The following is a 15,357-nucleotide window of genomic DNA, read 5'->3' as shown; positions in this document are numbered from 1 at the left end:
ACAAATTCCATCTAGACACCGTTGCCCTGCAGCACACAAACAACTATACATACCTCGGCTTAAAACATCAGTAACTTCAACAAAGATGTGAGACCTGGCCTTCTATACCATCAAAAGGAACCTCAAATTCAACATACCAATTACGATCTGGCAAAACATACTTTAATCAGTTATAGAACCCGTTGGAAATGGAGATGCATCTTCAGTTGTCCAACTGTGTCTTCCGTATTTAATCCAAACCCTTCTGAATCAGAGAGGTCTGCCTTAATCAACATCAACATATTCAGCTCCTGGGGAACAGTGGGTTACCTGTTTACTCAGTGGCAGAACAACAGATGTGTACCTTCTCAGCTCAGGGATTCGATCCACCTTCCATTAATGGCCCAACACTCTAACCACTAGGCTACCTGCCGCCTCTACACTCTAACCACTAGGCTACCTGCCACCTCTACACTCTAACCACTAGGCTACCCTGCCACCTCTACACTCTAACCACTAGGCTACCTGCCGCCTCTACACTCTAACCACTAGGCTACCTGCCTCCTCCACACTCTAACCACTAGGCTACCTGCCGCCTCTACACTCTAACCACTAGGCTACCTGCCACCTCTACACTCTAACTACTAGGCTACCTGCCATCTCTACGCTCTAACCACTAGGCTACCTGCCCTTTACGGTTTTGAGGTCTGGGGTCCGCACACCAAACAAGAACTCACCAAATGGGACAAAAACTCTGCATGCAGAATTCTGATTTAAGAAATATCCTCAGTGTACAATGTAAAACACCAAATACTGCAGAGTAGAATCAGGCCAATACCCGCTAATTATCAAAATCCAGAAAAGAGACGTTCAGTTCTACATTATTTCTACAACCACCTAAAAGGAAGCGATTCCCAAACCTTCCATAACAAAGCCATCACCTACAGAGAGATGAACCTGGAGAAGAGTCCCCTAAGCAAGCTGGTCCTGGGGCTCTGTTCACAAACACACCCTACAGAGCTCTCTCTCTGTGTGTGTGTGTGGCTGTGTGTGTGTGTGTGTGTGTGTGTGTGTGTGTGTGTGTGTGTGTGTGTGGCTGTGTGTGTGTGTGGCTGTGTGTGTGTGTGTGTGTCTATGTTTGTATTGTGATGTTAATCTGTTTGATTCTCCATCTGCTCCCTGTCAGTGAGACGACGCTGTGTAATTATAGAATGTATCCCAAATGGCACCCTATTCCCTAAATAGTGCACTACTTTAGACCAGGGGTGGCACCCTATTCCCTAAATAGTGCACTACTTTAGACCAGGGGTGGCACCCTAATCCCTAAATAGTGCACTACTTTAGACCAGGGGTGGCACCCTATTCCCTAAATAGTGCAAAACTTTAGACCAAGGGTGGCACCCTATTCCCTACATAGTTCACTACTTTAGACCAGGGCTGGCACCCTATACCCTACATAGTTCACTACTTTAGACCAGGGCTGGCACCCTATTCCCTACATAGTTCACTACTTTAGACCAGGGCTGGCACCCTATTCCCTACATAGTTCACTACTTTAGACCAGGGCTGGCACCCTATTCCCTACATAGTTCACTACTTTAGACCAGGGCTGGCACCCTATTCCCTACATAGTTCACTACTTTAGACCAGGGCTGGCACCCTATTCCCTACATAGTTCACTACTTTAGACCAGGGCTGGCACCCTATTCCCTACATAGTGCACTACTTTAGACCAGGGCTGGCACCCTATTCCCTACATAGTTCACTACTTTAGACCAGGGCTGGCACCCTATTCCCTACATAGTTCACTACTTTAGACCAGGGCTGGCACCCTATTCCCTACATAGTTCACTACTTTAGACCAGGGCTGGCACCCTATTCCCTACATAGTTCACTACTTTAGACCAGGGCTGGCACCCTATTCCCTACATAGTTCACTACTTTAGACCAGGGCTGGCACCCTATTCCCTACATAGTGCACTACTTTAGACCAGGGCTGGCACCCTATTCCCTACATAGTTCACTACTTTAGACCAGGGCTGGCACCCTATTCCCTACATAGTTCACTACTTTAGACCAGGGCTGGCACCCTATTCCCTACATAGTTCACTACTTTAGACCAGGGCTGGCACCCTATTCCCTACATAGTTCACTACTTTAGACCAGGGCTGGCACCCTATTCCCTACATAGTTCACTACTTTAGACCAGGGCTGGCACCCTATTCCCTACATAGTTCACTACTTTAGACCAGGGCTGGCACCCTATTCCCTACATAGTTCACTACTTTAGACCAGGGCTGGCACCCTATTCCCTACATAGTTCACTACTTTAGACCAGGGCTGGCACCCTATTCCCTACATAGTGCACTACTTTAGACCAGGGCTGGCACCCTATTCCCTACATAGTTCACTACTTTAGACCAGGGCTGGCACCCTATTCCCTACATAGTTCACTACTTTAGACCAGGGCTGGCACCCTATTCCCTACATAGTTCACTACTTTAGACCAGGGCTGGCACCCTATTCCCTACATAGTTCACTACTTTAGACCAGGGCTGGCACCCTATTCCCTACATAGTTCACTACTTTAGACCAGGGCTGGCACCCTATTCCCTACATAGTTCACTACTTTAGACCAGGGCTGGCACCCTATTCCCTACATAGTTCACTACTTTAGACCAGGGCTGGCACCCTATTCCCTACATAGTTCACTACTTTAGACCAGGGCTGGCACCCTATTCCCTACATAGTTCACTACTTTAGACCAGGGCTGGCACCCTATTCCCTACATAGTTCACTACTTTAGACCAGGGCTGGCACCCTATTCCCTACATAGTTCACTACTTTAGACCAGGGCTGGCACCCTATTCCCTACATAGTTCACTACTTTAGACCAGGGCTGGCACCCTATTCCCTACATAGTTCACTACTTTAGACCAGGGCTGGCACCCTATTCCCTACATAGTTCACTACTTTAGACCAGGGCTGGCACCCTATTCCCTACATAGTGCACTACTTTAGACCAGGGCTGGCACCCTATTCCCTACATAGTGCACTACTTTAGACCAGGGCTGGCACCCTATTCCCTACATAGTTCACTACTTTAGACCAGGGCTGGCACCCTATTCCCTACATAGTTCACTACTTTAGACCAGGGCTGGCACCCTATTCCCTACATAGTTCACTACTTTAGACCAGGGCTGGCACCCTATTCCCTACATAGTTCACTACTTTAGACCAGGGCTGGCACCCTATTCCCTACATAGTTCACTACTTTAGACCAGGGCTGGCACCCTATTCCCTACATAGTTCACTACTTTAGACCAGGGCTGGCACCCTATTCCCTACATAGTGCAGTATTTGGACTACTGCTTTGTTTCCTGTGACCTTTAGTGTCTGTCTGCTCTTTCAGCTCTCCACATCCTCACAGTGGTGCACGTCATAGTGGTGCACGTCACAGTGGTGCACGTCACAGGGGTGCACGTCACAGCGGCTGCTCAGTGTGTGTGTGTGTGCAGTGTGTATATATGATTTCTCTGTCTGTCCATCCACTGACATGCTCGTATTCTTCAACCAGGATTAGTTTAAATGTCTGTCTGTGTTTATCTGTGGTATTAATCTGATGGTAAACACTTCCTTCAACGTGACAAGGAGTTTTAATACTGTACATCGACTTAGAGGAGGACTAACCAATAGTTCCTGTGACAAAGAGCAGATGTCGAAGATTCAGTCTTGGATTCATTTTTCATTTTTTTAAAGTCATATCTTGTGATTTTATACTACAATATGTCTTGCTGCAATAACCTTAAAAACATGATTGAATAAACTCAGTCTTCAAAGGGCTGAATGTTTGGTGGCAAGAAACGTATGTAATAAAGTGGATCAAAAATTCAAAAATGCTCTGACAGGTCCCAAATCAGATGTTAAACAGTAAGACAGGCCCCACATCAGATGTTAAACAGGTCTTTGACAGGTCCCAAATCAGATGTTAAACGGGTCTTTGACAGGTCCCAAATCAGATGTTAAACAGGTCTTTGACAGGTCCCAAATCAGATGTTAAACGGTAAGACAGGTCCCACATCAGATGTTAAACGGTAAGACAGGTCCCAAATCAGATGTTAAACGGGTCTCTGACAGGCCCCAAATCAGATGTTAAAAGGGTCTTTGACAGGTCCCACATCAGATGTTAAACGGTAAGACAGGTCCCACATCAGATGTTAAACGGGTCTCTGACAGGTCCCAAATCAGATGTTAAACGGGTCTCTGACAGGTCCCAAATCAGATGTTAAACAGGTCTTTGACAGGTCCCAAATCAGATGTTAAACAGGTCTTTGACAGGTCCCAAATCAGATGTTAAACAGGTCTTTGACAGGTCCCAAATCAGATGTTAAACAGGTCTTTGACAGGTCCCAAATCAGATGTTAAACGGGTCTCTGACAGGTCCCAAATCAGATGTTAAACGGGTCTCTGACAGGTCCCAAATCAGATGTTAAACGGGTCTCTGACAGGTCCCAAATAAGATGTTAAACGGGTCTTTGACAGGTCCCAAAACAGATGATAAATGGTAAGACAGGTCCCAAATCAGATGATAAACGGGTCTTTGACAGGCCCCAAATCAGATGTTAAATGGTAAGACAGGTCCCAAATCAGATGTTAAACAGGTCTTTGACAGGTCCCAAATCAGATGTTAAACAGGTCTTTGACAGGTCCCACATCAGATGTTAAACAGTAAGACAGGCCCCACATCAGATGTTAAACTGTAAGACAGGCCCCAAATCAGATGATAAATGGTAAGACAGGCCCCAAATCAGATGATAAATGATAAGACAGGCCCCACATCAAATGATAAATGTTAAGACAGGCCCCACATCAGATGATAAATGGTAAGACAGGCCCCACATCAGATGATAAACAGTAAGACAGGCCCCACATCAGATGATAAACAGTAAGACAGGCCCCAAATCAGATGATAAATGATAAGACAGGCCCCACATCAGATGATAAATGGTAAGACAGGTCCCACATCAGATGATAAACAGTAAGACAGGCCCCACATCAGATGTTAAACGGTAAGACAGGCCCCACATCAGATGATAAACGGTAAGACAGGCCCCACATCAGATGTTAAACGGTAAGACAGGCCCCACATCAGATGTTAAACGGTAAGACAGGCCCCACATCAGATGTTAAACGGTAAGACAGGCCCCACATCAGATGTTAAACGGTAAGACAGGCCCCACATCAGATGTTAAACGGTAAGACAGGCCCCACATCAGATGAATATGATACACATTGAACAGAGCTCCTTTTTATGGGGCCCAGAATGTCTTCAGTCGACTCCACACCGTCCTTAGACACGCCATTAGTTTGTACAGTAGTCAGAAAGCCATGCTGACTGCCGGGCGGTGAACAAAGACAGAGGAAACGATGACTTTAATAACAGAGTGATTAACTCTGGTTCACCAATTACTTTGCAGACAGAGTTCAATGTGTCAAATCGGAGGGCATGCTGTCCGGTCCTCTGGCAGTCTCTATGGGGTTGCCACAGGGTTCAATTCTCGGGCCGACTCTTTTCTCTGTATATATAAATGATGTTGCTCTTGCTGCGGGCGATTCCCTGATCCACCTCTACGCAGACGACACCATTCTATATACTTCTGGCCCGTCCTTGGACACTGTGCTATCTAACCTCCAAAAGAGCTTCAATGCCATACAACACTCCTTCCGTGGCCTCCAACTGCTCTTAAACGCTAGTAAAACCAAATGCATGCTTTTCAACCGTTCGCTGCCTGCACCCGCACGCCTGACCAGCATCACCACCCTGGATGGTTCCGACCTTGAATATGTGGACATCTATAAGTACCTAGGTGTCTGCTAGACTGTAAACTCTCCTTCCAGACTCATATCAAACATCTCCAATCGAAAATCAAATCAAGAGTCGGCTTTCTATTCCGCAACAAAGCCTCCTTCACTCATGCCGCCAAACTTACCCTAGTAAAACTGACTATCCTACCGATCCTCGACTTTGGCGACGTCATCTACAAAATTGCTTCCAACACTCTACTCAGCAAACTGGATGCAGTTTATCACAGTGCCATCCGTTTTGTCACAAAAGCACATTATACCACCCACCACTGCGACTTGTATGCTCTAGTCGGCTGGCCCTCGCTACATATTCGTTGCCAGACCCACTGGCTCCAGGTCATCTACAAGTCCATGCTAGGTAAAGCTCCACCTTATCTCAGTTCACTGGTCACGATGGCAACACCCATCCGTAGCATGCGCTCCAGCAGGTGTATCTCACTGATCATCCCTAAAGCCAACACCTCATTTGGCCGCCTTTCGTTCCAGTACTCTGCTGCCTGTGACTGGAACGAATTGCAAAAATCGCTGAAGTTGGAGACTTTTATCTCCCTCACCAACTTCAAACATTTGCTATCTGAGCAGCTAACCGATCGCTGCAGCTGTACATAGTCTATTGGTAAATAGCCCACCCATTTTCACCTACCTCATCCCCATACTGTTTTTATTTATTTACTTTTCTGCTCTTTTGCACACCAATATCTCTACCTGTACATGACCATCTGATCATTCATCACTACCTAATACCTAATACTACCTAATATCAATGACTACCTAATACACACAATCTGACGTCATTTCCGGTCACAACTTGCAGGCTTGTTTTCGAGTTGCTGTGCGTTTTGTTGCTAACCTGTTTTGCTACCTGACAACTTTACGGTTTTCACTTTTTAATTACCGTTCATATATTTATTTATTTTTTCCTCAACTTTTTCACTCCGGACGCTTTATCTGGACACGATTCGTCAGGACCTCCAACAGCCGAAGCTAAGTAGTAACATTAACATGATGACTTCTAATTGCAGCCGCTGTACTCGGCTTACGGCGAGGATAGCTGTGCTGCAAGCCCAGCTTCAGACGCAATCGTTAGGCAAGGGTAATTTCAGTGTAGGAAAGGATGAAATAGCGTCTGTGGCACCAGTAAGTACAGATAGTAGTGTAAATCCCCTGGCACAGTCCCCGCAGCCGGACAACTTTCTCACGGTTTCTGGAAGGAAATGCTGTAGGAACGCTCAACCGGTGTCGCTCATTCAGCCGACAGAAACTTTCAACCGGTTTTCCCCATTAAGCAGCGGGTCGGAGTCAGAGGCCGATTCTTCTCTGGTCTCTACTCCTCCCGTTACGGGGTCTGAGACGCCGAAGCTTCCCACCATTAGCTCTGACAAATTGAAAACTCTAGTCATTGGCGACTCCATTACCCGCAGTATTAGACTTAAAGCGAATCATCCAGCGATCATACACTGTTTACCCGGGGGCAGGGCTACCGACGTTAAGGCTAATCTGAAGATGGTGCTGGCTAAAGCTAAAACTGGCGAGTGTAGAGAGTATAGAGATATTGTTATCCACGTCGGCACCAACGATGTTAGGATGAAACAGTCAGAAATCACTAAGCGCAACATAGCTTCTGCGTGCATATCAGCTAGAAAGATGTGTCGGCATCGAGTAATTGTCTCTGGCCCCCTCCCAGTTAGGGGGAGTGATGAGCTCTACAGCAGAGTCTCACAACTCAATCGCTGGTTGAAAACTGTTTTCTGCCCCTCCCAAAAGTTAGAATTTGTAGATAATTGGCCCTCTTTCTGGGACTCACCCACAAACAGGACCAAGCCTGACCTGCTGAGGAGTGACGGACTCCATCCTAGCTGGAGGGGTGCTCTCATCTTATCTACCAACATAGACAGGGCTCTAACTCCTCTAGCTCCACAATGAAATAGGGTGCAGGCCAGGCAGCAGGCTGTTAGCCAGCCTGCCAGCATAGTGGAGTCTGCCATTAGCACAGTCAGTGTAGTCAGCTCAGCTATCACCATTGAGACCGTGTCTGTGCCTCGACCTAGGTTGGGCAAAACTAAACATGGCGGTGTTCGCCTTAGCAATCTCACTAGGATAAAGACCACCTCCATTCCTGTCATTACTGAAAGAGATCATGATACCTCACATCTCAAAATAGGGCTACTTAATGTTAGATCCCTTACTTCAAAGGCAATTATAGTCAATGAACTAATCACTGATCATAATCTTGATGTGATTGGCCTGACTGAAACATGGCTTAAGCCTGATGAATTTACTGTTTTAAATGAGGCCTCACCTCCTGGCTACACTAGTGACCATATCCCCCGTGCATCCCGCAAAGGCGGAGGTGTTGCTAACATTTACGATAGCAAATTTCAATTTACACAAAAAAAAATGACATTTTCGTCTTTTGAGCTTCTAGTCATGAAATCTATGCAGCCTACTCAATCACTTTTTATAGCTACTGTTTACAGGCCTCCTGGGCCATATACAGCGTTTCTCACTGAGTTCCCTGAATTCCTATCGGACCTTGTAGTCATAGCAGATAATATTCTAATCTTTGGTGACTTTAATATTCACATGGAAAAGTCCACAGACCCACTCCAAAAGGCTTTCAGAGCCATCATCGACTCAGTGGGTTTTGTCCAACATGTCTCTGGACCCACTCACTGTCACAGTCATACGCTGGACCTAGTTTTGTCCCATGGAATAAATGTGGTGGATCTTAATGTTTTTCCTCATAATCCTGGACTATCGGACCACCATTTTATTACGTTTGCAATTGCAACAAATAATCTGCTTAGACCCCAACCAAGGAACATCAAAAGTCGTGCTATAAATTCACAGACAACACAAAGATTCCTTGATGCCCTTCCAGACTCCCTCTGCCTACCCAAGGACGCCAGAGGACAAAAATCAGTTAACCACCTAACTGAGGATCTCAATCTAACCTTGCGCAATACCCTAGATGCAGTTGCACCCCTAAAAACAAAAAAAATGTCTCATAAGAAACTAGCTCCCTGGTACATAAGCTTCCAGAAAATTGGAACGGAAATGGCGCCACACCAAACTGGAAGTCTTCCGACTAGCTTGGAAGGACGGTACCGTGCAGTACCGTAGAGCCCTTACTGCTGCTCGATCATCCTATTTTTCTAACTTAATTGAGGAAAATAAGAACAATCCGAAATTCCTTTTTAATACTGTCGCAAAGCTAACTAAAAAGCAGCATTCCCCAAGAGAGGATGACTTTCACTTTAGCAGTGATAAATTCATGAACTTCTTTGAGGAAAAGATTATGATTATTAGAAAGCAAATTACGGACTCCTCTTTAAACCTGCGTATTCCTCCAAACCTCAGTTGTCCTGAGTCTGCACAACTCTGCCAGGACCTAGGATCAAGAGAGACGCTCAAGTGTTTTAGTACTATATCTCTTGACACAATGATGAAAATAATCATGGCCTCTAAACCTTCAAGCTGCATACTGGACCCTATTCCAACTAAACTACTGAAAGAGCTGCTTCCTGTGCTTGGCCCTCCTATGTTGAACATAATAAACGGCTCTCTATCCACTGGATGTGTACCAAACTCACTAAAAGTGGCAGTAATAAAGCCTCTCTTGAAAAAGCCAAACCTTGACCCAGAAAATATAAAAAACTATCGGCCTATATCGAATCTTCCATTCCTCTCAAAAATTTTAGAGAAGGCTGTTGCGCAGCAACTCACTGCCTTCCTGAAGACAAACAATGTATACGAAATGCTTCAGTCTGGTTTTAGACCCCATCATAGCACTGAGACGGCACTTGTGAAGGTGGTAAATGACATTTTAATGGCATCGGACCGAGGCTCTGCATCTGTCCTCGTGCTCCTAGACCTTAGTGCTGCTTTTGATACCATCGATCACCACATTCTTTTGGAGAGATTGGAAACCCAAATTGGTCTACACGGACATGTTCTGGCCTGGTTTAGATCTTATCTGTCGGAAAGATATCAGTTTGTCTCTGTGAATGGTTTGTCCTCTGACAAATCAACTGTAAATTTCGGTGTTCCTCAAGGTTCCGTTTTAGGACCACTATTGTTTTCACTATATATTTTACCTCTTGGGGATGTTATTCGAAAACATAATGTAAACTTTCACTGCTATGCGGATGACACACAGCTGTACATTTCAATGAAACATGGTGAAGCCCCAAAATTGCCCTCGCTAGAAGCATGTGTTTCAGACATAAGGAAGTGGATGGCTGCAAACTTTCTACTATTAAACTCGGACAAAACAGAGATGCTTGTTCTAGGTCCCAAGAAACAAAGAGATCTTCTGTTGAATCTGACAATTAATCTTAATGGTTGTACAGTCGTCTCAAATAAAACTGTGAAGGACCTCGGCGTTACTCTGGACCCTGATCTCTCTTTTGAAGAACATATCAAGACCATTTCGAGGACAGCTTTTTTCCATCTACGTAACATTGCAAAAATCAGAAACTTTCTGTCCAAAAATGATGCAGAAAAATTAATCCATGCTTTTGTCACTTCTAGGTTAGACTACTGCAATGCTCTATTTTCCGGCTACCCGGATAAAGCACTAAATAAACTTCAGTTAGTGCTAAATACGGCTGCTAGAATCCTGACTAGAACCAAAAAATTTGATCATATTACTCCAGTGCTAGCCTCTCTACACTGGCTTCCTGTCAAAGCAAGGGCTGATTTCAAGGTTTTACTGCTAACCTACAAAGCATTACATGGGCTTGCTCCTACATATCTCTCTGATTTGGTCCTGCCGTACATACCTATACGTACGCTACGGTCACAAGACGCAGGCCTCCTAATTGTCCCTAGAATTTCTAAGCAAACAGCTGGAGGCAGGGCTTTCTCCTATAGAGCTCCATTTTTATGGAACGGTCTGCCTACCCATGTCAGAGACGCAAACTCGGTCTCAACCTTTAAGTCTTTACTGAAGACTCATCTCTTCAGTGGGTCATATGATTGAGTGTAGTCTGGCCCAGGAGTGGGAAGGTGAACGGAAAGGCTCTGGAGCAACGAACCGCCCTTGCTGTCTCTGCCTGGCCGGTTCCCCTCTTTCCACTGGGATTCTCTGCCTCTAACCCTATTACAGGGGCTGAGTCACTGGCTTGCTGGGGCTCTCTCATGCTGTCCCTGGAGGGGGTGCGTCACCTGAGTGGGTTGATTCACTGTTGTGGTCATCCTGTCTGGGTTGGCGCCCCCCCCCCCCCCCTTGGGTTGTGCCGTGGCGGAGATCTTTGTGGGCTATACTCAGCCTTGTCTCAGGATGGTAAGTTGGTGGTTGAAGATATCCCTCTAGTGGTGTGGGGGCTGTGCTTTGGCAAAGTGGGTGGGGTTATATCCTTCCTGTTTGGCCCTGTCCGGGGGTGTCCTCGGATGGGGCCACAGTGTCTCCTGACCCCTCCTGTCTCAGCCTCCAGTATTTATGCTGCAGTAGTTTGTGTCGGGGGGCTGGGGTCAGTTTGTTATATCTGGAGTACTTCTCCTGTCCTATTCGGTGTCCTGTGTGAATCTAAGTGTGCGTTCTCTAATTCTCTCCTTCTCTCTTTCTTTCTCTCTCTCGGAGGACCTGAGCCCTAGGACCATGCCCCAGGACTACCTGACATGATGACTCCTTGCTGTCCCCAGTCCACCTGGCCATGCTGCTGTTCCAGTTTCAACTGACCTGAGCCCTAGGACCATGCCCCAGGACTACCTGACATGATGACTCCTTGCTGTCCCCAGTCTACCTGGCCATGCTGCTGCTCCAGTTTCAACTTCCACCTGACTGTGCTGCTGCTCTAGTTTCAACTGTTCTGCCTTATTATTATTCGACCATGCTGGTCATTTATGAACATTGAACATCTTGACCATGTTCTGTTATAATCTCCACCCGGCACAGCCAGAAGAGGACTGGCCACCCCACATAGCCTGGTTCCTCTCTAGGTTTCTTCCTAGGTATTGGCCTTTCTAGGGAGTTTTTCCTAGCCACCGTGCTTCTCCACCTGCATTGCTTGCTGTTTGGGGTTTTAGGCTGGGTTTCTGTACAGCACTTTGAGATATCAGCTGATGTACGAAGGGCTATATAAATAAATTTGATTTGATTTGATTTGATCACTCCAGTGTTAATCTGCAAAATTGTAATTATTTGCCTACCTCCTCATGCCTTTTGCACACATTGTATATAGACTCCCCCTTTGGTTTCTACTGTGTTATTGACTTGTTAATTGTTTACTCCATGTGTAACTCTTTGTTGTCTGCTCACACTGCTATGCTTTATCTTGGCCAGGTCGCAGTTGCAAATGAGAACTTGTTCTCAACTAGCCTACCTGGTTAAATAAAGGTGTTCTCAACTAGCCTACCTGGTTAAATAAAGGTGAAATAAAAAAAAAACGACATAAAACTATAACGTGACAAAGGAACAACATTCATTATTTTTCTTAATGAATCAGAAGTGTTCGTTCTCTCTCTCTCTCTCTCTCTCTCTCTCTCTCTGTCTCTCTCTCTCTCTGTCTCTCTGTCTCTCTGTCTCTCTCTCTCTCTCTCTGTCTCTCTGTCTCTCTCTCTCTCTCTGTCTCTGTCTCTGTCTCTGTCTCTGTCTCTGTCTCTGTCTCTCTCTCTCTCTCTCTCTCTCTCTCTCTGTCTCTCTCTCTCTCTCTCTCTCTCTCTCTCTCTCTCTCTCTCTCTGTCTCTCTCTCTCTCTGTCTCTCTGTCTCTCTGTCTCTGTCTCTGTCTCTCTCTCTCTCTCTCTCTCTCTCTCTCTCTCTCTCTCTCTCTCTGTCTCTCTCTCTCTCTGTCTCTCTCTCTGTCTCTCTGTCTCTCTCTCTCTCTGTCTCTCTGTCTCTCTCTCTGTCTCTCTCTGTCTCGCTCTCTCCTCTCTCTCTCTCTCTCTCACTCTCTCTCGCCCGCTCTCTCACTTTCTCGCTCTCTCTCTCTCTCTCTCTCTCTCTCTCTCCCTCCCCTCAAAGGAAATGTAAAAAGCAGATTGATTGTATCCGGTGCAGAAACAACCTTCCAATCACAATCTTCAAATATCCTGGTTGTATCCCAGATGGTTCTCTCTCCCCTTCATAGTAGACTACTTTGACCTAAAAGTAGAGCACGATATAGGCAATAGAGTGGCATTTGGGATGCAACCACTGGCCACATCAGGATAGAACAAGGTGATGGGATGGAAACAGAATGATAGAGTTGAGTTGGGGCTGGTCCAGATCTAAAAATCCAATAGGATGGGATTTTAGGATTTCAGAAGCTCGGTGTCCAGACGGGTCAGTATTTGAGCTTTATGATATCCTACCTACAGCACCACTGAAATGCCAATTTCTTCTCCCTGGTTACACACTTACTGAGAATTCTAAAATGATGCAGAGAATTCTACAGCGATAGAGAATTCCAGTCCTTTATGGCAGGTCTTTAATGATGCTCTGAGCATCCAGTCTGTTGGCCGAGCCCAGCTAATTGGAAAGCCATCCATGGTAACTGCATGCGGGTTGCTGGAGGGAAGAACATAATTAGACAAACTGGAGATATAGAGAAGTTTCACAGATAGGTGACATGTGGTTGGCAGGGCTACCTATTGAGGAGGGATGGATGGAGAAGGAGGGAGGGAGGGAGGGAGGGAGGGAGGGAGGGAGGGAGGGAGGGAGGGAGGGAGGGAGGGAGGGAGGGAGGGAGGGAGGGATGTGGTGTGGCAGTAATAGACTCTCATATGCCTGCTAAAACTGTCCACCTGTCATTCTGTCTGTCTCTCTGTCTGCCTACTGGGTTATTCTGTTATGGCCCAAATAGCAACCTATTCCCAATATAGTGTACTGCTTTTAACTAGAGCCCTATGGGTAGTGCACTACATAAGGAATAGGATGCCTTTTGGGACGCAGCCTTGGTGTGTATATAAAACAGAGCATTGCCCCTACCGAATAGATAATAGCCCGGTTACTATACACTTACTGTCGCATTTAGATATACTAATATATATGCAGTGGATTCGCAAAGTATTCAGACCCCTTGACTTTTTCTACATTGTGTTACGTTACAGCCTTGTTCTAAAATGGATTAAAAAATAATAATAATCTCCATATCCATCTACACACAACACCCCATAATGACAAACCGAAAACAGGTTTTTAGACATTTTTGCAAATTTGCTAAAAACAAAAACAGAAATACCTTATTTACTTTACTATTTTATTTACTATTTTACTTTATTTATTTTTAAGTATTCAGATCCTTTGCTACGAGACTCTACATTGAGTTCAGGTTTCCATTGATCATCCTTGAGATGTTGGTACAACTTGATTGGAATCCACCTGTGGTAAATTCAATTGATTGGACATGATTTGGAAAGGAACACACCTGTCTATTTAAGGTCCCACAGTTGACAGTGCATGTCTGAACAAAAAACAAACCATGAGGTAGGAAAGGAATTGTCCATAGAGCTCCGAGACAGGATGTTGTTGAAGCCCAGAGAACACAGCAGCCTCCATCACTCTTAGATGGAAGACATTTGGAACCACCCAGACTCTTCCTAGAGCCACTCCTCAGTTAAAGAAACATTTCATTGTGCTTGGAGTTTGCCGAAAGGCACCCAAAGGACTCTCAGACCATAAGAAACAAGATTCTCTGGTCTGATGAAACCAAGATTGAACTCTTTGGTCTGAATACTAAGCATCACACCATCCCTACAGTGAAGCATGGTGGTGGCAGCATCATGCTGTGGGGATCTCAGGATCAAGGGAAATATGAACAGGGAAACATGAACAGAGCAAAGTACAGAGATCCTTGATGAAAACCTGCTCAGGACTCAGGACAGACTGAAGCGAAGGTTCACCAATGATCCTAAGCACACAGCCAAGACAAAGCATGAGTGGCTTTGGGACAAGTCTCTGAATGTCCTTGATTGGCACAGCCCGGACCCTATCGAACACTTACGGAGAGACCTGAAAAAATCTGTGCAGAGACGCTCCCCATCGCTCTTGACAGAGCTTGAGAGGATCTACAGAGAAGAATGGGAGAAACTCCCCAAATACAGGTGTGACAAGCTTGTAGCGTCATACCCAAGAAGACTGGAGGCTGTAATCACTGCCAAATGTGCTTCAACAAAGTACTGAGTAAAGGGTCTGAATATTTATGTAAGGGTGATATTTCCGTTTTATTTTATTTTATACATTTGCAGAAATAAAAAATAAAATAAAAACAGTTTTTTGCGTTGTCATTATGGGGTATTGTGTATTGATGAGAGAAAACTATAGAATCCATTTTAGAAAAAGGCTGTAACGTGAAAAAAAATATTTAGATGCCTGAATACTTTCCGAATGCACTGTACAAATCAAATCAAATCAAATTTAATTATATAGCCCTTCGTACATCAGCTGATATCTCAAAGTGCTGTACAGAAACCCAGCCTAAAACCCCAAACAGCAAGCAATGCAGGTGTAGAAGCACGGTGGCTAGGAAAAACTCCCTAGAAAGGCCAAAACCTAGGAAGAAACCTAGAGAGGAACCAGGCTATGTGGGGTG

The sequence above is a fragment of the Oncorhynchus kisutch genome, linkage group LG15 (assembly GCF_002021735.2).
Source record: "Oncorhynchus kisutch isolate 150728-3 linkage group LG15, Okis_V2, whole genome shotgun sequence".
Lineage (NCBI taxonomy): Eukaryota > Metazoa > Chordata > Actinopteri > Salmoniformes > Salmonidae > Oncorhynchus > Oncorhynchus kisutch.
The sequence above is the reverse complement of the archived record's forward strand: the minus strand, read 5'-3'. Positions refer to the sequence as shown.